The 25,602-nt window shown below is 39.1% G+C and overlaps 1 protein-coding gene across 2 annotated transcripts in view; it reads left to right on the top strand.

Annotated features, from left to right (window-relative positions):
- Positions 1–25,602, top strand: part of GNAL (G protein subunit alpha L) — a 95,272-nt gene that overhangs the window by 47,350 nt on the left and 22,320 nt on the right. Inside the window, exon 1 of one of the 2 annotated variants that reach the window (XM_021388710.1) lies at positions 6,709–6,805. The exons of the other annotated variant lie outside the window; for it this stretch is intronic. The gene's annotated coding sequence lies outside the window, so the exon portion shown is untranslated. Of the gene's footprint in view, positions 1–6,708; positions 6,806–25,602 lie in introns of those variants that run through there. 2 annotated transcript variants of the gene reach the window in all.

The raw sequence follows: 25,602 nt of genomic DNA, 5'->3' as shown, positions 1-25,602 counted from the left end.
AAAACCCTTGTAATAACAGTTTCTTTTGCCATGCAGAATATCAGAAAGTTTTCTCTTACCCACTGTGACAGCATACGTAACTTTAAATGCCATGGTATCATAGAATCATAGAATCATAGAATTAGCTAGGTTGGAAAAGACCTACAAGATCACCTAGTCCAACCATCTACCTGCCACCAATAACCCCACTAAACCATGACTCTCAATGCTGTATCTAAATGTTTCTTGAACACCTCCAGGGACAGTGACTCAACCACTTCCCTGGGCAGCCCATTCCAGCGCCTGACCACTCTTTCAGAAAAGTAGAATTTCCTAGTGTCCAGCCTAAATCTCCCGTGGCACAACTTGAGGCCATTGAAATCTTCCTCATCGAAGTATCGAAGTCTTCCTCTTTCCCCTGCATTTTAACATCTGCTGAGTAAGTCAGGTCTTCAGACCAGAAGTCAACAGCATTTTATGTGTTTATTCCTCCCTGATACTTTATTGCCAAAGCAGTCATTGTGGTAAGAATGAGCTGGGTCTGTAAGAGAAAGGAGTCACTGAGTATTGATGAGTGTTGATTTTTGGAGTTACGACAAACACATGAAAGTATCTTTTTTTGAAGATGTTTTCTTAAACACTGCTGGATTCTTTTAAAAAATACAGCAAAACCGACTTCTGTTGAGGAAGGAGTTTTTACCTCCCCAGTCAAAAACATTTTAAGGTTTTCCAGAATCCACATTAATGCTGTTCTTATTTTTTTTTCCAGACTATTTGCATACACACTGTCATAGTAGATGCATATTAGTCCACCAGAGCAACTCTGTCCCATTTGGAAATATGATCCCTGAAGCAAAAAAAGAGGTTTATCAGTTAAGCTTGTCTGCATTTACTTTTCTGTGTTAGCATCCCGTATTAAATTTGGATTTTTGTTTTGCCTCAGAGGTGAACTGCAGACTTGCAGAGGTTTGTATGCACCAATAATACACAGTTCAAGCATTTTTAGAGCCTGAGCAAAACCTGCCGAAGAGTCAACACTCTTAGGATCAGCCTCTGTGTACAGGCTCTCAAAGTGCTGGTGTCCCTTAACACAGAGAAAGAGCATTCTGTTGCATGTATTATTAAAGAGCCTTTGTTTACTTTATACCACAGCTTAGAGGACTGAGGTGAAGAGCTGCTGGTACAGCACTGAGTCACTGACCAGGCACAGTGGGCCAGTGTGACTGGTGGCCACGGCCAGCATCAGGGATGCAGAGTGAGGGCAAGGGAGGACTTAGGCGTAGGATTGGATTTCATCGAGGTTTGTCTCGTTTGAATTGAGTGTACTACCTGTAATATGAAGTGTGCTTCAAACATGCCAACATGAAATAATTGAGTTGTTAAAAAGCAGGCCTTGAAAGTTGCCTTGAAAGTTGATGTCTACCTAGAGTACAGATAACTACCAGTACAGAGAACCTTTAAAACTCAGTATTTGCTGCTTCCAAGTCCAAGGAAGAGTAAAACTTGTACAGTTATCATTGCTGATACAGTTTAACTCTGGATGTCTTCATTGTGAGTCATTGCTTGGTGTCAGTATCTAAAAACTTCTTCAAATGAAGTCAGACTGCAACTGTGGGTTATTTGGAATCTGCATGCAGGATTTATAAGTGCATCTCAGAAGGAAGTTGTGTGTCATTCTGTCAGCTCTAGTGTTGTTTATGTGCTTTCCTTGGTTTAGGACTGCTACAGTGTGTGCATGGGTAAAGTATGGCCAAAGCCAGCTTTATTATATTTTGAGAACGTTGAGTCACTTAGATTTATTCCGCTTCTCCAATTTCTGTTGATTTATATGGAATTTAATTTGATCTGTTCATTTACAACTCGTTGAATGTGTGCATCTTCTTGATGGAAAAGATTAGTTGGTTAAATAATATGTTAGCTTCTTAATAAGCTTATTATTATGTAACACAAATGTATTTTAGATTTTTCAGTGAGATCTTCTCTTTTTTTTAGTATTTGCTAGAGAAAAGTGTGTTGCGTATTCTGTTGCCTTAAACCGAACCTACTGTGAAGCATTTGTTTCCATAATAAATATTAAATAATACAGTTACGGTATTATAACTTTAATACCTGTAAGTCGAATGTTTAAAAGAGAAGCTGGAGTACTCCAGAAGAGTACTGGAAATTTAATGCTAGGTTATATGGATGCCGTCAAATTGTTTACAGTTGGGGTCTGACTTTCCTTATCCTTTACAGGCATTTTTTCAGTTAGAGATGGTCAGCTTTTCTTTTTCCAAGTAGAAAGTTTTCACACCACAGGATCATGAAAGGCCAAAAGACATTTTTCTTCCGAGGCAAACTACTCACAGACCAATCTCTGGAGACATGGGCTCCTCAGAACTAGTGTACTTGCTCAGCCTTGTTTATGTTAGGATCTACAAGAAGCCAGGATTTGGGTGGTGGCGTTTTTCTAAGTTAGTGCTACACCAACAGATTTGAAAATAGAAAAACGATGGAATGCAGAAGTTAGGAAATAAGAAAACAAAATAAAGTTTATACTGTGTTGGAAAAATGTAGAGGCTAAGCCCCTGTGCTTGAAAAAGAAATTTTACACCTCAGACTAAACCAAGATGGAGTCTTAGTATTTGTCAATTTGGTTGTAATCCCAATTTTAAGGTAAGTCAGACTGGGAGACTAAGAGTTGAACGGTGTCTCATTACTTCTTGTAATTAAGTTAAATCTAATTTTGTTCATTTTAATACAGAACAACAATGATACTGCCAGAATTTTGAAAAAGTTTATTTGACTTCAGAGAAGCCATTTCAGTTTGTGTCTGTTGTAAAAGTATTCTTTCTGAATTGATTAGAAGTGTTACAGTGGTGGGTTTTTAGACAAAGTTTATTCGAGTATAAATAAAGCAGTGGAAAAGAAAATATGTGTAATAGTGTGTCAGTAGACTTCCTGTATAATTGGCACACCAAATAATTGTCTTTGAAATCAAAATTTGCAAATGTTCATTTGTGTTGGAATTGGTTCCAAAATGAGTGTTTTCTTCATCTTACACCACTGAAAATTCCTCATCTTGTAAGAAAAAGACAATGGTCTTAAGCAGTTACGACTAACACATAAAAAGGCGAATATTGAAATCATTTGTCTAGGCTTTCTGAGAACAGGTTTCAGATATAGCCTCCTTTCATGAATGTTGCAGAGGAAGTTGAGGGGTATATTTTTGTTTCTCAAATACTTTATTGCAGAAATGAATTATAATGAATATTCAAATAACATTTTAGTACATTCTTCTGACTGAAGACTGATGACACACTTAATACTCTTCTTGACTCCCTTCCTTCATCTCCTTCCTTTTTTTGTATGTATAGAAGAAGCCATCTCTACCTTTCCTCTGTTTTAAAGTACGTATTTGAAGTTGAGAAAATCTGCATTCTGGACATGAGCATTTGGGAAGCCTGATGATACAGATTTTGGATAATTATTCATTAATTAAATCTCTTTCCAAACACTTTGTGAAGAAATATAATGATTAGCAAGGGTGTAATTCCTTGGACTTCACTTATTTATGTCACGACTGTGTCAGGCTTGCATTTGCCAATGCTACTGTACCAAATTATTTAAAAATAGGTTGTTAATGAGCAGCAGAGTGTTAGAGTGAGGAAAGAGAACGGTGGCTGCTAGGGTTTGTTCTATTTAGGAAAAACAGAACTAAGCTGTGCTGGTGACGGAACTTCTTAATCCAGTATAACTTCTGTGTTCATTGAGTTTGTTGGCATATTGCCTTACATTGTTAGAATTTTAGAAACTATATTTGATACATGTGTCATATACTGCTTTTTCTCCGCTAACGTATTGGATTCTGCTTTGAAAAGTTTTTGTATAAAAAGAAACAGGTACCAGTTTACAAATATTTACTACAGTGAACAAAATTGGCAATCCTGATTATGCAGCAATCACAGTAAACTATAGGTCAGTGTCAACGTATCAGCATCATTACTGCTGTACGCTAGTTTCCTCCAGTTTCATTTTCTGTTAAGACATGTGTGGAGGACTATTTAACGTGCATTATACACTGATGCCTGCAGGGCTGTCACTGTAAGGTGTGAGAGAAGAGACTGCGGTGCAGAGTGCACATCAGTTCCAATCAGTTCCAAGCAAGAGAGTCAACAGTTTAGGTTTTTGACCTGACAATAAGGTAGAAGTAATCATCATCAAATTACACTATGTAAAACTGGCAAGGGTTAGACCTCTATTAAAGCTTATTCAGATACATTTTTTAGCTTATTTATAAATAAACAACTCTACATCTGGCAGGGAGCTCATCATAATAAACAATATGTTGAAAGAATGATTATATGATGATTATAATTGATTTTAGGAATGCTCTGTAAAGAAGCCGTGACTATTTAGAGGGTGGAAAAGGAGGAGTAAAAGATGGTAAGTGGGCGAAGATAATGAATACAGGATTCCCAAGCAAGGCAAAGTTAATAAAACACCACATATTTTTAGGCAGGAGTGAAGTCTTAAGGCATTGGAACTTGCAAGTAGTCTCTTACATCTTTTCAGTGGAGACAGAATGCTGAATGTAAGGGATTGCACAGTGACAGGCTTTCTAAGCAATGTCAGTAGTGAGCAGAACAGACATGGAAAACAAACAAAAAGACAAAAAATCCTGAAAACAACCAAAGAAAAACTGTGCTGGGGGGAGTCTTCCATTTCCTCACTGTATGAAGAATCACAGTGCAGATGACTGTTCAGAAATGTGAGGAAATATACTGCTGCATTCCTAGCAAGTGGTAAGCACGGCTAAAAGGCAGTTAGAGTAAATGAGATTAGCACTGTTATTGTGAAGTTATCGTGGATTTAATGGAGACCATGAAAACTGAAATATATAAGGAAATAAATACCACTGACAACAAATTAAAAAAAAATCCAGCAAAAAATAATATTCTGAAGACATTCTCTAAATTTTAGAAAGAGAGTAACAGAAAGAGTTCCAAAATATTTAATCTTCTGAACACTTCAGTGTGTGTGATGAGCTTAAAACAAGTGTCTTTCTCCCCAGGCAAGACTGGTTTCTTCGTCTCACCTAGCTCCATTGTTCCAGAAGATAGTTGCCTTCTGCAGTAGTTGCTGGAGGCATAACTCTAGTTCTTTATGGGGGAAAAATTGAAAGACTTTTCCAGTGAAAGGTCCCACTTATATTCTACTTTTAATAGGATTGACTGCAGTCTTCTTATCCTGTGGACCTCAGAGCACTGGGGAGAGGTTCCTTTCTAACAGGTGTGTTACTGTCCTCTTTGCTTTAAGACAGTGCATGAGACCACCTCAAAAAATGAGCAAGATCAGTGCTATATAGACGTACCACTCCGTATCCTCATGTACCTTGACAGGCTGAAAACCTATGAAAGACTGTAACTTCTTCAGAAAACTTGCTTGCTTTCCCCAGCCCCTTACATGTTACAAGTTACTGATGTTTTTCGGTTTTATCTCCTGAAATAGAGACAGAGGCATATCTTGCTGTCATGGTGCTTTGAAGAGATTTCAACATAAAATCTGTTCTTACTCTGCCCTATGTAAAGAACTACAATATTACTTTACACGTGTGCAACAGTTACTGCAACAGTGGCTGAAAGTCTTAAGCAGAATCCAGCATGTAGGATTTCAGTTGCATTGTCCTTTTAGTCTGTTCTGATGCAGAGATCTCTGACTTAGCTGTGGTCTTGATTCAAATTACAACTGTTTCTTTTTTTGTTTGCTGACATTTGTGTTTCTCTTCCTTCTCTCCACCTACTAATAGAATCTGTAGATCCATTTCTTTGCTTTACCCACTTCTGTTTGTTCATTGTTTTATTCATGACAGATCAACCATTTGCTATGATATGGCTCTTGAGATGGATAGGTAATGTGTCAGTTTGGTCAACAAACAATGAGGTTCACCTGTCTACTTGGACTTGTAAAGGTGGCTCATTTTACTTGCTATTTCCAAGCTTCCTTTGACTTCTTTAAAAATGATTTTCTACTTTCTATTTTATGTAATTTCCATATGCAGAATACAGAGCTATGGATTTAGAAATTATCATGTATCTGTAAAAATTAGCACTGTAACTTTTCAATGAACTAAAGGCTTTGCACTTAAACACTAAAGGAAGTTCTTATCTGTATTTTCTTACTGCATCCTGTTAGGGAGCAAACCATAATCTGACCCATCCGACCCAAATTGTAAATTACCCTTATATTATTTAATGCAGTTACATTCTTCATAATACTGCTCATAATACATTAGGGGGCTTTTTTCATTCTTCTGTAAAAAATATATTGATAAGAATCTGCTTTCTACATAATTCTTGTTGTGGTAGCTCCACTTCATCCAGACATGTGGCGGCTTCTTCATACCTTGTGATGAAGGAACAGTGTCATATGTAGCCATTTGCTTGATAAGTACTAGATCTAGGCATGCGTGACACAGAGAGCACTGTTTCCAGAGGAACCACAAAGTTAAGTGAGTATAAGAAGTGGGGGGGGAAAGGGGGACGAGGAAAAGAAGGGAAAAGGCTTCATTTTAGAACAAATTCAGCAGTACAGTCTGTAATCCTTTCATTTTGAAATGAGTCTGCTTCCTACTAGGTGTCAGCCATAAATCAGATAGGGAAATAATGGCAGCTGAAAAGCATTGTGAGTGCAAACCCTTACCATATCCCTGGGAGGATTCAGTACAGTGCTTCTTGGCACTCTAGGCATACATCACAGATCGCTTCCACAAGGCAGCTCATAACCTAGCACAGAGAAGACCTCAGCATTTTGGGATCTTCACTTACAGCACCACCTCTCTTGTAAGGTAAACGATGTGTGCTCATTCTGCTGATGTAATCAGACAAAACACATCAGCAGGAGGAAAAAGGGAGAAATCAGCTTTTTGTCCAGAACAGAACTTCTGGTTTTTTAATGAATTTTTTCTTACAGCATGGCTCTCAAGTGAAAAAAGTCCATCAGAAAACCACAGAGAAGTATGCTGGAAATTCCCAAACATTGCATAGTGTGCATAAGTATTCAGAGTATTCACAATTCAAATATTAGGTTTTTATGTGCAATTTTGCTTATATTTTTATATAGTTTAAAAGTAAGTAGGTACTTAATCTTACTCGCTCTCAGATGGTGACAGCCTTGCAGAACTAAAGTAACAAGTAGAGCCTCGTTTCAGGAAAGAAACTTGCTAGAACCATAATTCCTTTAAATATTCATTGAAGTGTGAAATACTCTTTTTCTGTAAGTAACTACATTTTCAATCGAAAGGACCTTTTCTTCTCCAGTGATATGTCCTCGGCTGAAATTCTTAAATCCTAAAGTGGCCAGTTGGATGAAGCTTATTATTACTAGCTGGTGTCTGAGGAATGTGAAGACTTCCGTTTATTCCTCTGTTGCTAAAAGGTGAAATAATCAAATTCTAATTGTTTCTCAGAGTGAAAGCAGAAGAGGGCGTTGAAATTAATCATCTGTTTGTGATGCGCTTGAAGCCAATGAGGAGTGTGAATGAAAGAAAAATTAACAAGCTATGAACAGTAACAGCAACAAAAATGCTTCCCATCAACAGTGGAAGGTTTTGAGCTAGTAAAAATGTGATGGTGGATAGCGTGTGTACGATGGGGCAGCTGGCCGTGCAGTTGAGGTGCTTCCTTCCATTCCCAGCTCTCCCACTGTCTTTTGTTCTGTGATGAGGCCCCCAGTTAGCCTTTGCACGCCTGCCCTGTAGCTGCTCACATTCTTAAACTTGAGAACTTTGTCAGCTCATCTCTCTTCTGGGTTAAATGTAATACAATCACAGCTACCCATGCAAGTCTGTGAGTCCCTTACTCATCTCCGTCTTCATCAGTGCACTGAGCAAGAAGTGACTTACTAGTTGCAGTTTTCTGCACTGAAAATGCCGTTCTTTTCCATATATGCACTTCTGTGAGCAAATGTGTGTGTTACAAAACAGGCAATACAGAAAATTTCTCCCCAGAGTCATGTCTTCCAGATCTGCTACTAACTTGAGAAGTTAAGGGGGCTCTGAAAATAAGCTGCTTTCCTTCCTCCTGCCTACTCGCTGCTGCACACTAATTGGTAATTTGCCCCTAATCCCTCATTTTGCCTTCCAGTCCTCTAAATGATTTCCCCTATACTGATGCCTCATCAAGGCACTGTTTGGTCTCTACCTCGTAGGTATCAAACAGGCTGCAATATTTATGTATTATATAACATATAATACTTATATATAACATAATGTAATCTCTATACAATATGTTGGGGTGATGGTTTTCAGAAGAGTATGCCAAGGAGTGGTATAAAACCGATCTGCACTTTCATACTGTAGTCAGGTAATGTCAGAGACATTCTGCAGACTGCAAAATGAAGTGTGACAGTCTACTATCCTGTGTATTTCTAGAATATCTTACTTCATTTCAAAAACAAAACCAAAAAAATCCTTCCAAGTCACTGCATGACTTTCTGTCCTTGTGCAAAATTAAATTAGATGTAAATTGTCTTTGCTTTCTTGGAATGACTGTGCTTGTGTTGCATTGTATTCTGTTTGCAAAGCTCAAGGTTGATACTTTCTCTGACAGTGTAAGTTGTCTGATTATGGTAAGATAAAACAGTGTGGAAGCTGCTTTTTTGCTCATCTTATTTGACTGTCAGTTTTACAGCAGGCCTTTTGGTAAACCCATTTAGGGAAATTATACAGGTTTGGGGATCTTTTGGCCATTGTTTGTAATATCTTGCTCTATTTGAAAAATGGGACTACACTGAAAGCATTCCTCTTCTTTTTTTTTTTTTCCTCTTGCTTTCTCTTTTGGGAATCATGGTGCGTTGCTTAGTATTTATCTTGTTGGTAGTTTGCAGTACAGTTAGATGTGTTCCTAAGGATCGGTCTGTAAATGCTGTACAATGCACAGTGCTGTGAATGGCTCCTTGTCAGCGCCAGTTAAAGCTGCTGTGACAAATCATCTGTGGAGGGGGGGAAGAATCATTTTACAGCTAGGAGAACTACAATGGCAGTTGTATTGGGAAATCAATGTTCTCTTGGTGGCGTGTTTGTTTTTTTTTTTATTGCCCAAATGTCAGTGTTTCTCAATAGCTTGCTCATATGAATAGGAGTCAAGGGAATTCTCAATGTCCAAATCATAGAGCATGTGCTATTGTTTGCATTCTCCTCAATTTCTGAGCTGCTCACAGCAGGCTGTAATCATGTATCATGCTGATTTTTTGTCTCTGTTATGCATTATTTCAGTTTCTTCTGACTTTTGTCTTCCTTATTCACACAGAGGAAGCAAAAGGGCAATCTAGATCAGGAAAAAGTGCTTGGAGCTGTAGCTTTACTCTGGATAATGCGTTATTTTTTTGCATTGGGGTAGTTCATTGTGTCTTTCAGTATACCTGTGAGAAAGGTGTAGTGCCTTCCTTAAGACCTTGTAAAAGCTTGTCTTGTGTTTGATGTTAAAGGTTATTCTGAAGGAGTCAGAGGCTTTTTCAGTACGGTGCAGTCACAGGTATTAGTTCGTCTTTCTGATTGCTGTGAAATAATTGTTAGTGCTGCTCTTTGCCAAAGACATCATTATTCTGTCTAGAGTATCGGTACAGCTTTCATTACTTCCCGGAAAGTGTTTGGTGCAGTACAGATACAGGTCTGGTCCTTCTCAATTCTTTTTGTACAGCACATCAAATGTTGCTAGTTAAGGCTGCATTTCCCTTACACATCAGAGAAGACAGTAAAACAGTGAAGCCACCCTGTCTCCTGGAAGAGTTTGTGTTGTGGCTGTTTGTTATACATTTCCAGATATTCAACGGCCTGGAGAGAAAGTGACCATTCAGAGCTACTGTTGGATACAATAATCTGCCTCCCAAAATGAACAACACTGTATAATCTGTAGTTACAGCTTTTGGAATAGCTGCAGGAAGGTGTTTCTTGTTTTAATGCATACAGCAGTACAGGTAGTATGTATTTGAATTGAGGGTTCATCAGTAGGATTGACTGCTAAGATTATGTCTGCTATTTGATTTCCTGATGATTAGATAATATTACAATCTCATCAGCCATCTGTCCGTTTCAGGCTTACTAAGCAATAGACCCAAATGGGCTATGCTTAGCAAAAAGGCTTGCCATTTTCTGAGAGGTTTTACTGGAAAAAGAGCGTGGAGTCGCATCCTTTATACAGCTATATTGATACAAGATCGCTTCTGAAAAGCGTTTTCCAGAAAGGGTTTTTCTAGAGTAGAAAAGTCCTTAGAGAGACGTATTCAGTGATCTGTCCCACCCACAAGCTATGCTGGGAGCGACTTCTTGTGCTCTTAGCAGCGATGCAGCCTCCTTGTGTTCTCACGCAGCCAGTGCTGCTGTGCTCTGGTGTCCAGCAGTTTGCACCATGTACTGCAGATGGGACAACAAAATGTCCTTGGAGTTAGAGAAGAAGAAAGAGAGGACTTCCAGAAAGAAAAGAATCTTTTCATAAGTGTTGGAAAGCCTGTCGTGAAAGTACAAATGATTTTCAATGCTATTTAGTTCAGAAATATCGTTTCCTTAAACAGGCTCAATATTCTTTCCATTTTTTACGATGTCCCTTGTTTGAGCTGACCTTTTAAAAATCTCTTTTGGGTAGCTTTGATTTCTGTAGGGGAATTCATTATGGTGTAAGAACACAAGTAGCATAGGACTTCACTGCCATACAGTATTTAATCCTCTTAAAATAGTTACTTTATTTCAGTTGCTTTTGATGGTAGTTGAAACCTGGTAGGAAAGATCTGCATCTATTTGTGGTACAGTTGAACAGAGAAGGAAAGCAACAAATTGTGATAACAACTCTTAACAAACATATTTTCTTCTAGTGAGGCTTGAACTCTGTCATACAGTGAGTAGTCCCAGTGTAAATCATGTCTGTATTTAAGGTTTGTGTGTGAACAGCTTCCAGAGTTATCACTAGATTTTCAACTGCCCTTGCTGTTTTCACTGTGGGTTTTCCAACTGATATTGGAAATGCTGATGTGTGTGCGTGTAGCAGCTTGTCCTCCAAAATGAATGTATTTCTGTAAATTAATGTATACCTCTACTAGAATAAATTCTGAGGGCCAGGAAATGTAGCAAAAACAGTAGCATGTTTGAATTATACAGTAGCTCTTTATGGAAAATATTGATTGCACATTGCGCAGAGTTTCATCAACCGACATCAGTGTAATTCACATGTATGCAATGTTTGTGTTCAATAAATGCACACCAGTGTGAAGATTGTTCCCAGATTTACAGTAAAAAATAACCTTTTCTGTGTTGAGGAGGGCCAACACCAGTCAAACTTCAGATCACTTCCAGAACTCCTTCCCCACCCAAGTAGGTGCGGGTGATGAGGTGACCTGTGACAAGCCTCTAAAATTGCACATGTGGATGGATTTGGTCTCTCTTTCTCCCCACACTTGAGCACAGGACAAAACAAGGTATGGAATTGTGATCCATAAAGCCTTTTGCCAGCTCCAGAAGGAGGAAAGTGGTTGAATACATCTCTGTGTTCCGCTGCTTTATCAACCCTAAGTCTGCAGCAGCTGTCCTGGTGGCCACAGGACCTGTTTTTTGGCTACGAGCTAGATCTCACAGCATGCAACTTCCTTGCATCAGTTAAGGACTCCTGCACAGCAGATTATTTTTCCTAAGAAAATAAAATCACTGAAAACTTGTCTTCTTGAGAAGTACAACTTCACATGGCAGCTGGGAGGATGCTTCCTTTCTTTTTGTGTAGGGCAGCCAAAAAGTCGTTGTGGTTCTAAAAAGGTTGTAACTTTCACAAAGAGAAAGTACAAGCCCAGTCATACCAAAGTTAAGAGGTCAGGGTTGTTTTTTCTTCTTCGTGCCTTGTGTATGAACCAAGATTGTAATGGGTGAGAAGTAACAGCCGCCCCTCTGAGGAGTCATGAAAAATACTGGCATGTGTTGTTAAGCCACTTAGAAATACAATAGCACAGGACATTGAATAGGATTAGAGAAATGTGGAAGTTTGTAGAAATGGGGGCAGTGGTTGCCTGGACCCACCAGCGGATCTTGTTCATAGGGGAAGTTGGAGGAAGGCTAGCTATGAGTACTACTTTGTTTTCTCTAAAGGAAGAGGGCCCAGCAGAAGGGAGCTTCAGATAGCAGCAATGGGCATTTTGGTCTGTATTTTCGGTACAGTTTAGACAAAGTTTCTAGAAGTTTAAACCTTCATTTGGAGTTCTCAGTTTGTTTCATTTTGTTTTTATCAGTGCTTTCCATGCATTCCTTCTTTCCTTTCCTTGGCTTTTCTAGCTGCCGTTCCAGGGCAGTACACTTGTATTTTTACATATTTTTAAACTTTTAGAACAGTAGATTTTTACTTGACTCAGAATATACCATTTTCAGTAACTGCTTATTGGTGTGAAGCTATTTCAGTTCACTTTCACACTTTTATTTCCATCGCCTGGCTTACTAATGAGGCAACAGATACAATTAACATTTTAAATGTTGTTTTCCTGACCAGAAAAGGTATGCATTAGGGATTGTGAGTTTTTTTCTGGGATTATGACATTGCACATGTATTTTGAACAGCATGCTAAGGGCAACACTTAGATAATGTATCTGGCAGCTTCTGCCCTAATAATCATCTGGAATTAACATTGTAAAGCTGAGAAAGGCTGCAAGCATGGTGCAGTTTGTAGTATGTTTCTACAGGTGCAGGTTAAAGCTGCGGCCTGCCCTGTGTAGCTATAGGTAGGTAGGAAAATGATTTTGAAATTCTTCCTGTATTACAATACGAATCATTTCCATTTCACTCTTCAGAAGCAGGAGAGGAATACGCAAATCCAAAATGTAATCTTGTCATACTCAAAAATTTTGACACATTTATCCTGCACACAGTGTTAAAAACTGAGGAGCCCTAAAAGGAGCGAGAATGCCTTTAGAGATTGGCATTTACAGCCATTTTCTTTGCCTTTATCACAGTCACAGCTTACTAGCTGGGAATCTAAATACGAAGTCAGCTGAATATACACATTGCTCGGTTATCTCATTTCTAGCTGCCTGCTCTGTTTATCAAGTCCTTATGTAACGTTCTGAATTACATTGAGGCAGGGCTGAGCTTTGTATTCGCATGCTGTTATCCTCTCGCTGATAGGAGAGATGAGCAGAGCCACGTGCAGTGTGGTTGCAGGGATGGCTGCCTCTGCTCTCTTGCTTCTCCTACGCTCAGGCTGCACCGCGTCTCCATTTCACTTTCTAGCAGTGGGTGCGTGGGGCTGAGGGATGCAGTGCTGCGAGGCAATGTCGGTAGGATGGAGGCACAGAGCTGAGGCTAGGGAAGCAACAAGTGCCAGACTGTAAGCATTGATTTGAATGCTATCAAACTGATTTGGGTTTGGAGATAGACCAGGGATTTTCAATTCATGTTTATAATTAAGAATGTAAACAGAATTTAATGTTTATGTGTGCTCTAGATAGAAAAAGAGGCTTTCGAAGCTCTAATTTGAACTCTTAAAGAATAAAAGAATTTTGATAAAATAAAAACAAAAAAGACACTCCCGCTAGCATTAAATCATCCCATTACCTCACTCGCTTCCTCAAACGCAGTTGCATACAGAAACACTGCTCCAGAGCTTCTATCTTTAATTCTTCGCTTAGGCTCTATCCCTTTTCTGAATGTGCCTGCATATGACACGTTTTGGTTTGTGTTTTTCCCCCGTTGGAGGGATGTGAAAAAAGGTTTGTCTAAAAGAGGCGTTGAGGCTAATGATTGTCTGTTCCATAAAAGACCTTTTAACGTTAATTCACCAGAGTACGTTCCGCGTAAATAAGTTGATATAGACTCACTGTGACCATTACTTAATCCTGTAACTCGTAAGAAGCCAACTGTAGCCAGCCTAAACTGGTTTGGGGATTTTGTTTGAGTTTTTTGGTCAATAAATCATAACCTCTCATGAGACTTATGAAAATTCCTTTTAAGCCATGGTAGTTGCTATGTCCCTACTTGGATAACAGTTCAGATAGCAATCCTTAAATTGATAGCTTGCAAACAGCCTGCTAAATTTGTGCAGGGAGCCTTTCTGGTCGAAGCCAGTCAGTATATTTGCTGTTTTTTACAAGATTTAAGCCTTGAAATCTCTCTCTACTTAAGCTGCTGATTGCCATCTGAATTTCCTTAACTTAAAAGTTTGTATCTAAACCAAAATCTGAATCCCAATTTCCGTATCGTCTTCGCTACTCACTCTAAAAACTTTTAAAGAAAAACAGACTTCTATTTTCGGTTTTGGAATTTGTATTCATTACTTCAGTGTTCCTGTCTTCAGAAATTTAAGCCGTTAAAGCTAGCACCTTAGCACAGACACCAGGCTTAGGCCATCCCCATTTCAGATTCCATTTTCACTTTAAACTAGCTCCAGGGCAGTGCTGTTGTAAATGGCTACCTGAAAAATTCCAGATCAGAAAAACAAACTCCTTCTTTTGTAGAAAGAAAAATAACCTCTGGCTTGAATTTACTTTGGTGTTGGAATTCTAAAATAAACCTGGATTTTGTCAGGGAAAAGTGTAAGCCAAGTTTGCTTTGAGGTCAGCGTGTGAAGCATTGTTTTGTGCAGAAGCAAGTTTTGTGGCAAAGCTTGTAAAATCAGTATTTCTTGAAAGGCGTACTTGGGTCTTTCATGACACAGTGAAGGAGTTTATACAGAACACGTGAAAGCTGTAATAAGCTTTGTAATTTGAGTGTGATTTGTAAAATAATTGAGAAAATAGGGATGGCATTTTCCCTAAACAGGTATGGGCGCTGGTAGCCCTTTATAAATTTTCATTCCGAATTGTTAAGATTTTACATAACATAGTCTCGCCGTTCTGCGTTTTCAGTTAAGTGAGTAATAAACTGCCTTAAAAATAAATGGGACATATTAGGAATTACCTTTTTTTTCCTCCTAACCAACATCAGCGACAGGCTCAGATTTAGAATTTTCAGCCCTGCGTTTCACGACACTGAGCGAGATTAGCAGCAGAAGCTGCAAAATCGTACGTCGCTCACCCACTAAGAGGGGCCTTCTTTTCTGTGAGTTTCCATAAATTAGATGAGGAGCCAAAGCAAGCGGAAGCTATTTTTAGTGCAGCAGCACTGCAGAACAGAAGCTGGCGGAGCGTCACGTGTGTCAGGCTGAATCAAAGGGAGTATCCCAGCAATGTGCTGTAAACAAAACAAGGGCGCCGTCAAAAAACAAGCTGCAGGTACCTAAAAACCCCGAATCAAAGCCTCACGCTAGGAGCAAACGCGCTGCCTTACGGACCGTGTTTCTTAGGAGATTTTTCTATTTTGAAAACATGCAGGCAAAACAATAATGCATTTCCTGATATCCCATTGTCTCGCTCGATGCAGTTCTTTTCATGAGGCGTTTTATTTAGAAATCTGTTTTTTGGCTGTATCTTCTATGAAGGGTAGTTGCTGTCACAAGACACGTAAGCGTAGCAGAAGCAGCTGCAGCTGTCTGCATAGCCACTGCGCAGGGGATGTCCTTGCTGCGGAAACGCTGCCTTACCACCACTGAGGTGCTGCTTTTCAGCACGGGAAAGAGCGGCATGGGCTCGCGCTCTATTCTTACACTTGAATTAGATTGACATGTTCAGCTGCGATGTTTTCCATTCATAATGGAAGTTTTTATTATTTTATGGATTTTTCACAAGAAATATATCTGTCCTCAGAAATTACACATTAACCTAAGTAAATACTCGCTGAACCTTTCAAAGATTAACTTTTATTTACGTTTACTTTGGTTTCCATGTGTCTGCGTGCTTTTCAAGACACTGAGAGATTTTAACTCAGCTGTTTAAAGGCTGTCTTAAAGTCACTTGCAAAGTCTGTGGCGTGAAAGCTTGCAGCAGTCAGTAGCATCAGTTTATTGTTGCTCAAGAAGTGGGATGCAACCTTTATAAAGTTTTAAAAGGTGTTAAAAACTTAACTGTAAGGGGAAAAAAAAAAACAGAATAAAGCTTCTTTTCTCCCTGAAAACCATCTGTTCAGGTCCTCTGTCAGTCCCACAAGTGCACATACTATAATGAATTGCAGGGTTTGAAGATGGTAGGGTGTCTCTTTCAGGAGACTGAGGAGTGAGAGATTGTTTGCTGCTCTTCCAGTAAATGTAAATAGCTGTGAGAAAGGTGACCTAGGAAAAAGGATGTCAGCCTGAGAAACCTGAACAATGAGATAGCATTAGATACCAAAAATACTTGTTCTGATTTATAGGAATTTCTGCTTCGTATTGAAAGAGGAAAACAACAGTGCTTCTGTTGGTAATAAGTAAATGGTTGCAAATGCCTATAACCAAGCTGAACTCAGAATCTACAATCCCTGCTTGAAAGAGTTATCTACTTGGGCAGAGATACTGCCTCCTAGTTCCAATACTCATTATCTTTGCCATCTCAAATACTGCCGGAGGAAATAGGGGGAAAAGCCCTGCAACACATTCTTAGATGTGATTTTGCTAGGACAGCCCCTACCAGCATCAGTTGTAACTTAAAAAAAAAACCACACATTTTAATTTTAAATAACTGTAAGTCACATAAAAGAAGTATGTCTTTAGATACAAATTTTATGGTGTTTTTAGACCTTGAAAAAAGAGAATTCGGAGAGCAAGACCTCAGTGTGATTTTGCTAATGCTAGCAAAAAAAAAAAAGTTTTATGTTTTTTTGTGGCAAGTAACTTGCTGTTTATTTCAGCTAATGGACTGCACTTACACAGAAGTTACTAATTACCAATATGTTCGTGGCAAAACGAGGCAGCCTTTGCAATGCTGACGCTGCTTACAAAGCGTTTCTGAGTTTGCGTGTGTGACAGCAACCAGGTTTCCTGTCTCAGTGCTGAGAGGAAGCCAAAGCACGGAACGAGGGTGGGGAATCTCTTACTCGCTGGATGCCATATAGGCCTTTCGAACACACACCTTAGTCTTATCAGTAATATGCAAAATAAATAAAATGGTGTACCTGTGAGGCGTAACAAAACGAAGTTGTACATCATGTCCAGGTCCTGCATTACAGCTTCTACCTCTCAGTTCACCACTAAGGAATCTATAAAGTATAAAGCCATTTTTATGGAATGAAGTTAATAGCAGAAAGGCACGCTCAGGAAATAATTGCATTGAGTTATCTTCTGAGTGATGTAAAGAAATGGCGAGTTAAAGAAAAATAGTGGTTGCTATGAATCTGTTGTCAGCTGGAGAATTGGAACAGGTGCTTCTTTACTGGGATATCATGAAATCTAATCTTTAAGCGGGTCAGTTATGACATATGTGTAAATAAAAATAGCTATAAAAAGCTTTTGTATTAGCATGGCAACATAATTGAAGAGGAGTTCTTGAAAATTATGCTGAGCTAACATATCGCCACTTAAATTAAATTTGGCTTCTAGGACTGTTTTAATTATGTAGTAAGTTAAATGTAGGCACATAAAAACTTGCATTATTACATATAGTTGCAGAACCTTCTCAAGGATGTAATAGTTGTAATTATCTCATAATAGCTGTGATTTTCTTGTTCCATAATCTTTTCTAAAGAAGCTGCTCTACATGACTATTAACTTCATTGATTGGATATATTTTTGAAGTTTTTTTCTGGATTTCTTTTTTTTGCCAACTTGTTCAGGTTCTTAGATCTGTTGACACAGATTACAGGTGTGATTGCAACCTGGCTGGACACATACAGCTCTTCATTAACCTAACCAGTTTGGGCACTCGTGCAGAAAGGAAACTTCAGTTGAGCCAGGATAAGCCTGTCTAAAATATCGGGCTCGGTGGCTGAAGTCTTGACATAGCAGATATGCTGCTATCCATAACTGCACTAGCTGACTTAAATTTCAGTAGATATCTGCTTTAATTCTCTATGTGCCTATGGATCACCATGAAGATAATGTCTCATTTATATTTTTCTCGCTTTTATCTGTGGCCATGTGCCTGTCCTGTGTGTGTTATTGTTTGAGGTTTTTTTAAGTTCTAGTTGAGCATTTCTTCTTCATCATCTGAACCATCCTTTCCTTGATATTTGTCTTTCTCCGTTTTTAGCTGCTTGGTAGATTTTGCAGCTGTATTCTCAACTCTTAACATTTGAAACTATTATCCTAGTTATTAATAGTATCCAATCTTTTGCCATACATTGGGAAAGCCCCTCTTAGTTATTCTGCAAACATGATGTATTTAGCAGCTGAACTTTAAAGGTAAATGCAACGTGTGCCTCATTTCATTCAGTTCAAGAAGGTGAGGCTGATGTATTGGTTTCTCTGTGAGTAGAATTAGGTCATAGCTGCATATTTACGTAATTCTTTTGAGTATCTAAAACACTGATAGACATGCATTCCGAAAGTGGGATGCAGAGCAAAAAGAAGCCTTCCCCTATGGATGGAAAACCAAATAAACTGTCTTGTAAATAGCCAACAGGAAGCAGAAAGAGCCTTATATTGCTTATTTTGCGTATATTGGATGTGTATTGAGTAAAGCATACAGGTGTTTTCCTGATGTTACGGATTGTGTTTCATTTGTTTCTCTCTTGCGTTTTCTCAGAAATATGTGGTCTGTTACTTCAGTAGCTTTAAATAATGTCAGCTGGTTTACTTCTAATAGATATTGCTATATGCATCATTATATAGAACAAATAGGAGGAAGCATTTATGGTGAATATACTGTCATAACCAACATGCAGAAGTAAAGACCTTAAGGGGATGTTATCTGGATTGCCGTCAGCAGCAGTGCACACCACAGGTCATTTATACCCTCAAATTCTAAGCAAAACCTTTTATGTCAGCAGCATGTCATGTGGAGGGTCCCCTCCCACGACACTGTCATGCTTGTGTCTTACAGTAGAACTGCTGATGCTGACACAAGGGTTTCCTACTTGCAGTTAAGTTGGCCTCCCTTTTTTAACCCTTAAATGACAGAATAGATAAAATTAGAATTTCTGTCAGGCAGTTGTATATCTTATCTGGACAGAATAACTTAATGAAAAATAAATTTATGTAACTGAAAAAATGTTTAGATCGTCTCATCTGTCCAAGTAACACCTTGACACTGATTAAGGGGTGTGTTACATGTTAGTGCTTGGTGTTCCCAAATAACCTCTTTCCTCCTAGGAGAGCTTTTTATGCTCACACTCCACTTGTTGCTAAAATGAAGTGGAGCCCTTTCTGCATAAATTAAGTAAATAGCATTTTATGTCATAAAGCAAGATAGGAGAAGAAAAAACATTTTTCCCCACACCATGTGTCTTGCAGGTAGCAACTTGGGTAGTTGCCTTCAACTACTGCTCAACATAAATTTTAGGGGGCGATTCTTGGATCCAAACCAGTATTTTGCTCAGAGGTCTCAGTTCAGGTTTTTGAGAACGGTCTTGCCCTTCTAATAAATTGTGTCCAGAAATACATGTCTTTCATAATTGATGTTTCCACAATGACAAAAAGTTGTTAAGCTACGAAATTAAAACTTAAAGCAGAATTGGTTAATAAGTGCTATGATATCAGTGTAATCTAGGGAGAATAATATGGTTAAGCAACTTTTTTTTTAACTGCTGGAATTGTCTGTTTTTCTTCAGATAACCAAGGGGAAAATAACATATTTAGCTTCCAAGAGGTTATATAGCAACATTAGAAAATAGTACATGGGACAGCGGTGAAGGCCAGCTGCCTTCTTTGAAGGGATTTTGAGGGAACATATGAACAATAGCATTTTAGAATAAGACTGTGTAATGTAACTTTGAACTATTTATAACATGCGGAGAGATAGTGCAGGTACTTGTGTTTAGTGTAATTATGCTTATGCAATCAGCTTTTTTAGGAAGAAGTCCATTTGACTAACTTATTTTTGGAAATGTACTCCAGAGTGCTAAAAAGTGTATCTATGTATCAGTCTTCATATAATTTTCAGTTTTGGTTCTTTTTTTTTTTTTTTTTTTTTTTTTTTTTTTTTTTTTTTTTTGTATCTGTCAAGAGATACCCTTCTACTTATAAATGCTTTGAGGCTGATTAACGATTGATGGCAGAGAAATCTGCAAACACCAAGCTTTTTGGTGTCATAAATGAAAATGCTTTCCTTTATAAGAGAGGAGGAGGAGAGATTAATTCCCTGTTTAATTTTTAAAGAAAAACCCCACAGCCTGACCAGATGGAATTTCTTTATACTATAAAAAACCAAACCTTTCTGTTTTTGATGACTTCAATTTTGTTATATTTCTATCTATCTAAATTGCTCTTTCCACATTCTTCCTTGTAGTATTGGGTTCAGAAATGTTCCTTCAGATTTTGGGTAGATTATGAAAAATATGAACAAAAATATTCAGCACAGATGCAGATGCATGTGTGTGATTCCTAATGATGCTACGCAGCTAGATGGGGCCTTATTCATGGTCATATCCTTGACATTTAGTGTCTGTATGTTATCTATACTAAATTTTCATTCTAGCCAGCTTGTTACCTGACTGCTGGTAATCATAGAATGGCTTGGGTTGGAAGAGACCACAAGGATCAAGTTCCAACCGCCCTGCCACAGATAGGGTTGCCAACCTCTAGATCGAGTACGAGATCAGATTGCCCAGGTCCCCATCCATTGTGGGACGGGGCATCCGCAACCCCCCTGGGCAACCTGTTCCAGCACCTCATAATAATAGGTCAGGCTGTGTAGCATGCAGAAAATGCCCTCATTGGTTCAGCCTGCATTCTACTTCCAGGCTCCTCTCCTTGTTGAAAGAAATCTGCTGTCTCATTTGGAGATTCAGAGCCTCCTCATGCAGTTTGTCAATACAAAACATGTATCAGCTATATAATGCCGTTTCCTCGAGGACTCTGCCAGGCCTTAGCCTGGGCCGCAGTGAGCAGGGCGCCGTGCGGTGCTGCCCCATGCCAGACCCTGTTGCAGCCACTCAGGCCGCAGCCGCGCTGCCTAGGAAGGAGGCCAGGCTTTGGCTTTGTTCCAGAGTCCTCATAGAGTTATTTAAATGCATTTAGGATGTGTTGAGGAGAAGTTTGTAGAACATACTGTACCACACCAGGAGGTGATGCTAGAGCCCGTCTCATTCCTGATGGCTGGAGCCAGGTTGCACAGGAGCCTGTTAGCACTGTTCTCGCTGTACACTGAAGACTGCTATAGCCCAGGTGCTGGCAAAATGGCTATTTTTTAAGCATTTACGTTTATTTATTTGTTTGTTTACTATATCCTCTCAAGCATGCTGCTTGGAAGATATGAGGTAATGCTAAGGGTCTGTATCTAAAGCTGCTGGATTTTTGAAAAATCTATTATGCAGGTTACCCTCAACAGCAAGATGATTGTACTTGTGGAGAATCACACGGGCACGATCATTCCTCAGAACAGAAAGCAACCTCTGTAACTGCAGTATGCAGTGCAGTGTCACATGTTACTGGACTGGGTGCCATTGTTGTCACATCACTCAGACTTGGGTGTTTGGAGGTTAGCCTGTACAGACCAAATAGCCAATGCTGTGAGGGAAAGACCGTCTTTCAGACTCCAGACGTCCAAAATTTTGCGCATATTACTGATCTTTTAAGCGTATGAGTAGTGCCATTGAATTCCAAAGTCCTGTTGCATTCAAGAGGATTACTTATATCCTTAAAACTATGCTTGTGATTGAGTCTTTGTAGAATCAAAGCTTTGATGGCATTGAATTTGTTAGTCCCTCTGTGAACCTGAAATATTTAACAATTCAGACAAAAGAAAAAAATAGCGCTCCATAGTCAGAATATCTTGGTGTTTGTTTGTATTCACTTATTTTATCTGTATTTGTTCTGCAGTTATTAAATTTCTCTTATTTGTAGCTTCTATGAGAAAATAAGTCACCTTGAAAGTGGTGTCAGATTTGAAGACTAGGTTAGCATTTTTTCAGTGTACTTTTAGTATGCTTCAGATTAAAACCAGTCATGATTTTCTTCCTAACAGCGGACAGTGTATGCAACTCCAGCACCTTGTCTGGAGGGGCAGAGGTAGCTCAGGACACTTGAAGAGTTTCATAAGAAAACCCATCACAAAGTTTTTCAGTTCTGAGACGGGAAGAAACAAAAGCAGAGGGCATAAAAACCAGCTGGAAACTTACCTGTCTCCTCTCTTCTGTGATTGAACATTTGTCCAGTGTTACGTAATATTATGATACTGAATCTATTTAGAAGTGCATTACAATACTTGAACTGAATTTACATCAGGACAGATATCTGATATCTGACATACAACCAGTAAATGAAGATGTGTGTCTTAATAGTGTGTGGTGGTGAATTACTTTACACAAATTTTCAAGGATTTGTGCTGAAGATATTAGTAATACATAACGAAATGATGAAGTTGAAAACAGGGATCAGAAACAGTTCCAATAAATGTATTGCTTTGTGGTTCTGAATTTGAGTAACACTGAGGCCTTCTAAAGCAAGCATCTTGCAAAATGGGAGCAGTATCAGCACCTGCCCAACTAAAGAATGTTTTTTGTTTTCAAAATGTCGTCACAGTTACATTGTAAACATGTGCTTTTTGATTTACTTAACATTTTCGTCAGTGTGCCCTTCCACAGGGGAAAATAACTATTTGCATGAAGGAAGTGTGAACTTTGGCTGCTTTGTAGTCTAATGCAGGATAACCTGTTGCAAGACAGACATTTGTTAAGAGGAGGAGATCAGTACTTGCCATGCTGGTGTTAGGACTGGATTATCTGTAATCTAATTACGAAGGTTACTAGCAAGATGAAGAGATTATAAGATTAACAATTATCTGTGTGATTATTTGATTAAAATAAATGCCAGCAGCTTTGGCTGCTATACCTGCGCTCTGGTATTTGGGATCAGAACTCCCATTTATTTGGTAGCAGAAAAGCAAACAACAACAAAAAAACTTTGTGTTTTGATTCCGCGTCTGTGATGACGTTAATAACATGTCTGGGCCCTAATCAGTCTTCACTCTGTTTGCACGGAACTACAATACGCCTTATTATTTAATGAGAGCCTTTTTGAAGAAGGGCTTTTCATGTTTTTTTTGTTGTTGTTTTTTTTTCTAGAGGAGGGAAGAGTATTTTTAAAAATGCTATGCCATGAATTTAAAAATTAAGTTTTGAGGTATTGGACAGAGGTGGTAACTCCATAGGATGAAAGAAGCCCATCATGTCTGAGGCAGGCAGGGCCCTCTGGGTCCCCCTGTCCCAGCCCTTCTGCAGCAGGGCCACCCAGAGCAGGGTGCCCAGGCCCATGGCCAGGCAGCTTCTGGAGACCTCCAGGGAGGAGACCTCACAGCCTCTGGGCAGCCTAGAAGTGCTTCCTGAAAAAAGATAGCCCTTTGCACTGGGCTGAAGTTTTCTCTGTTATCTGCAGTTTAGATCTGGTATCACTTAGTGGAACTCCTCAGATTTATTGTTTGAAAAATGTCCAACTTAGTGTGATTAGGAGTTTCATCTCATTATGGAGCCAAGTTCCCAGAGACTAAAACAAAAGGTCATCATTCTTCACACTCAACTTTAGAATCCTCCTGGCACTGCCTCACAAAGGCACGCACTCTCCCAGGCAATATTATGAAGAACTTTCATATTAGAATTTAGTTTAATATGGGTTTTCCTGGGAAAAAAAAAAAAAAGGTCAGGTCTTTTGAGGCCATTACAAAACTGGTTCTCTCCCTCAGGACAGGTATTGGGCACATTCCTTCTCAGTGCATTTCTTCGAATCCAAGCTGCAGTGCACACAGAGTTTCATGGGAAAAATATTCTGATAAGGAGTTTGTTGTTCTAGGAGCCCTTAGGTTTGAAGAGACAAAAATAAATAAATAAACCAATAGAAAATGCAAAACTTACACCTGTGCTTACAACCCAACTATAGGGTGACCTGCCAGTTTATTGCCAACTATACTTTATTATGTCAACATGTGAGTGGTGATTCCATATTTAGAGAACAAATGATTTCCAAAGTGCTCCTGCCTTTCATTCCTACAGATTACATGCAAGTTGGGAGAGGTATTTTTAATGTTCTCTTAAAAAAAGAAAACAAGAGAAAATACAGCATTTTGAAATCGAATTGACAAGTGGCTTTGAGTTTCTGGCATTTATACCTTATTTGTATATTCCTCTTCAGTGTTTTCCAGATGTTGTTGCATAAATCTTCGCCATTTTTTTCCACTAACTGCATGGATGGAAAAGACAGATTAGGAAGTTTAACTTCCTTCTCAGTGCCTGTTCTTAGGAGCTTTAGAAGTTGTCCAGGATTTAAAATTGGCCTCCGTGGATTTTTGAAGTGAACTTTATCAGAATTCGCCTCTTCCTTACAGACATGTATGTCGTACAGTGCTGCAGCTTCTGCAGCCTGGAAGGGTTGCTTTAGCTGTAAAGGCTCAAGTTGCCTTCTCAATAGACCTGTGATATCTTAAAGGAGTGGAAATGTGTGGCCACAATCCTGCACAAAGCTGCCCCTGCCAGGCTTTCAGGTGGCTCCCAGCAAGCTCTGATGCTACTGTGGGCAGAGCTGCACCAACTAACACCAACTGTCAGCAGCACCAACCAGCCTGGTGCTGTTCAGCCCCCTTTTGATGTTTTCCCAGCCCAAGTGGTAGGTGGTGTGCTGGCACAGCCAGCGAGCCTCTCAGCAGGGAGCCCACATGGAGAGCCGCAGCAATGTGAGGGTGACCCACAGTGCCAAGATGTCTGTTAGCCACAAACCAGCATCCTTTTGCTCCAGCTTGTTATAAACTAGGCCCTCTAAATAACAACCACATCTCAGGTACTGGTTAGAGAATTAAAAAGGAAAGCATAAGGTAATATTTGAAGTAACTTGAAGCAGGACATAATCAGGTTGTTGCATAATTATTTTCCTCATTCCTCAAACCCAACTCGATGTATTGTTTTAATAGAACAAATGTTCTGTAAAGTGGAAGAAAATAGTGGAAAGTGAACAGGAACGGAAGAAAGGTGCAGAGAGTGCAAAGTTAGGCAAGTTTTTTGCAAAATACCTAATTAATAGCAAATGATAGCGTTAACATGGCTTCCTGTCAAATGTACAGGTAGCAGGGTTGTAGAGCTAGTTTTGAACACTATGTTTTATAACCTGTGTCTTGATTAAATAGCTTTAACTATTAAATGGAGTTAAGCCAATGGTTAATAAGTTGGACATGGTCACTGTGTTTTTCCTTACATTTTGATAGTAATAATTCCTCTCCTCACTTAAGCTTCACACATTCCACCAGCTACCCAAGATAGTCATTTAGATGTTGTACTGAGGGACATGGTTTAGTGGGGAATACTGGTGATTGGATGGTTGGACTGGATGATCTTGGAGGTCTTTTCCAGCCTATGAGTCACTCAGCCAAACTATAGGTGTTGGGACCAAAGGCTTGAATACATTCTATGGTTAAATATATCCTGTTCTGAAACGGGCAGGATAATGGTGATTAAATGAAAACATTTCAACAGCATCATTTGTAAAGATTAGAGCTTTCTTATGAGCTTAACAGTTACGTCCAGTTTCTTGTATCCACACTGCTTAGACCTTGCTTGATAGCATTATTTTCATCTGATAATTTCTAAGACAGCTGATGATATGCAGATAGTTACGTGACATTGTTTTTCATGTACATGTTGTGGGTGGGAAGAAGGGTGAGCTATCCACTCTAGATTACATGTAGAGGTGCCCAAA

This window comes from Numida meleagris, chromosome 2 (genome assembly GCF_002078875.1).
Source record: "Numida meleagris isolate 19003 breed g44 Domestic line chromosome 2, NumMel1.0, whole genome shotgun sequence".
NCBI classification, from domain to species: Eukaryota; Metazoa; Chordata; class Aves; order Galliformes; family Numididae; genus Numida; species Numida meleagris.
This window is presented reverse-complemented; position numbering and strand designations above follow the sequence as displayed.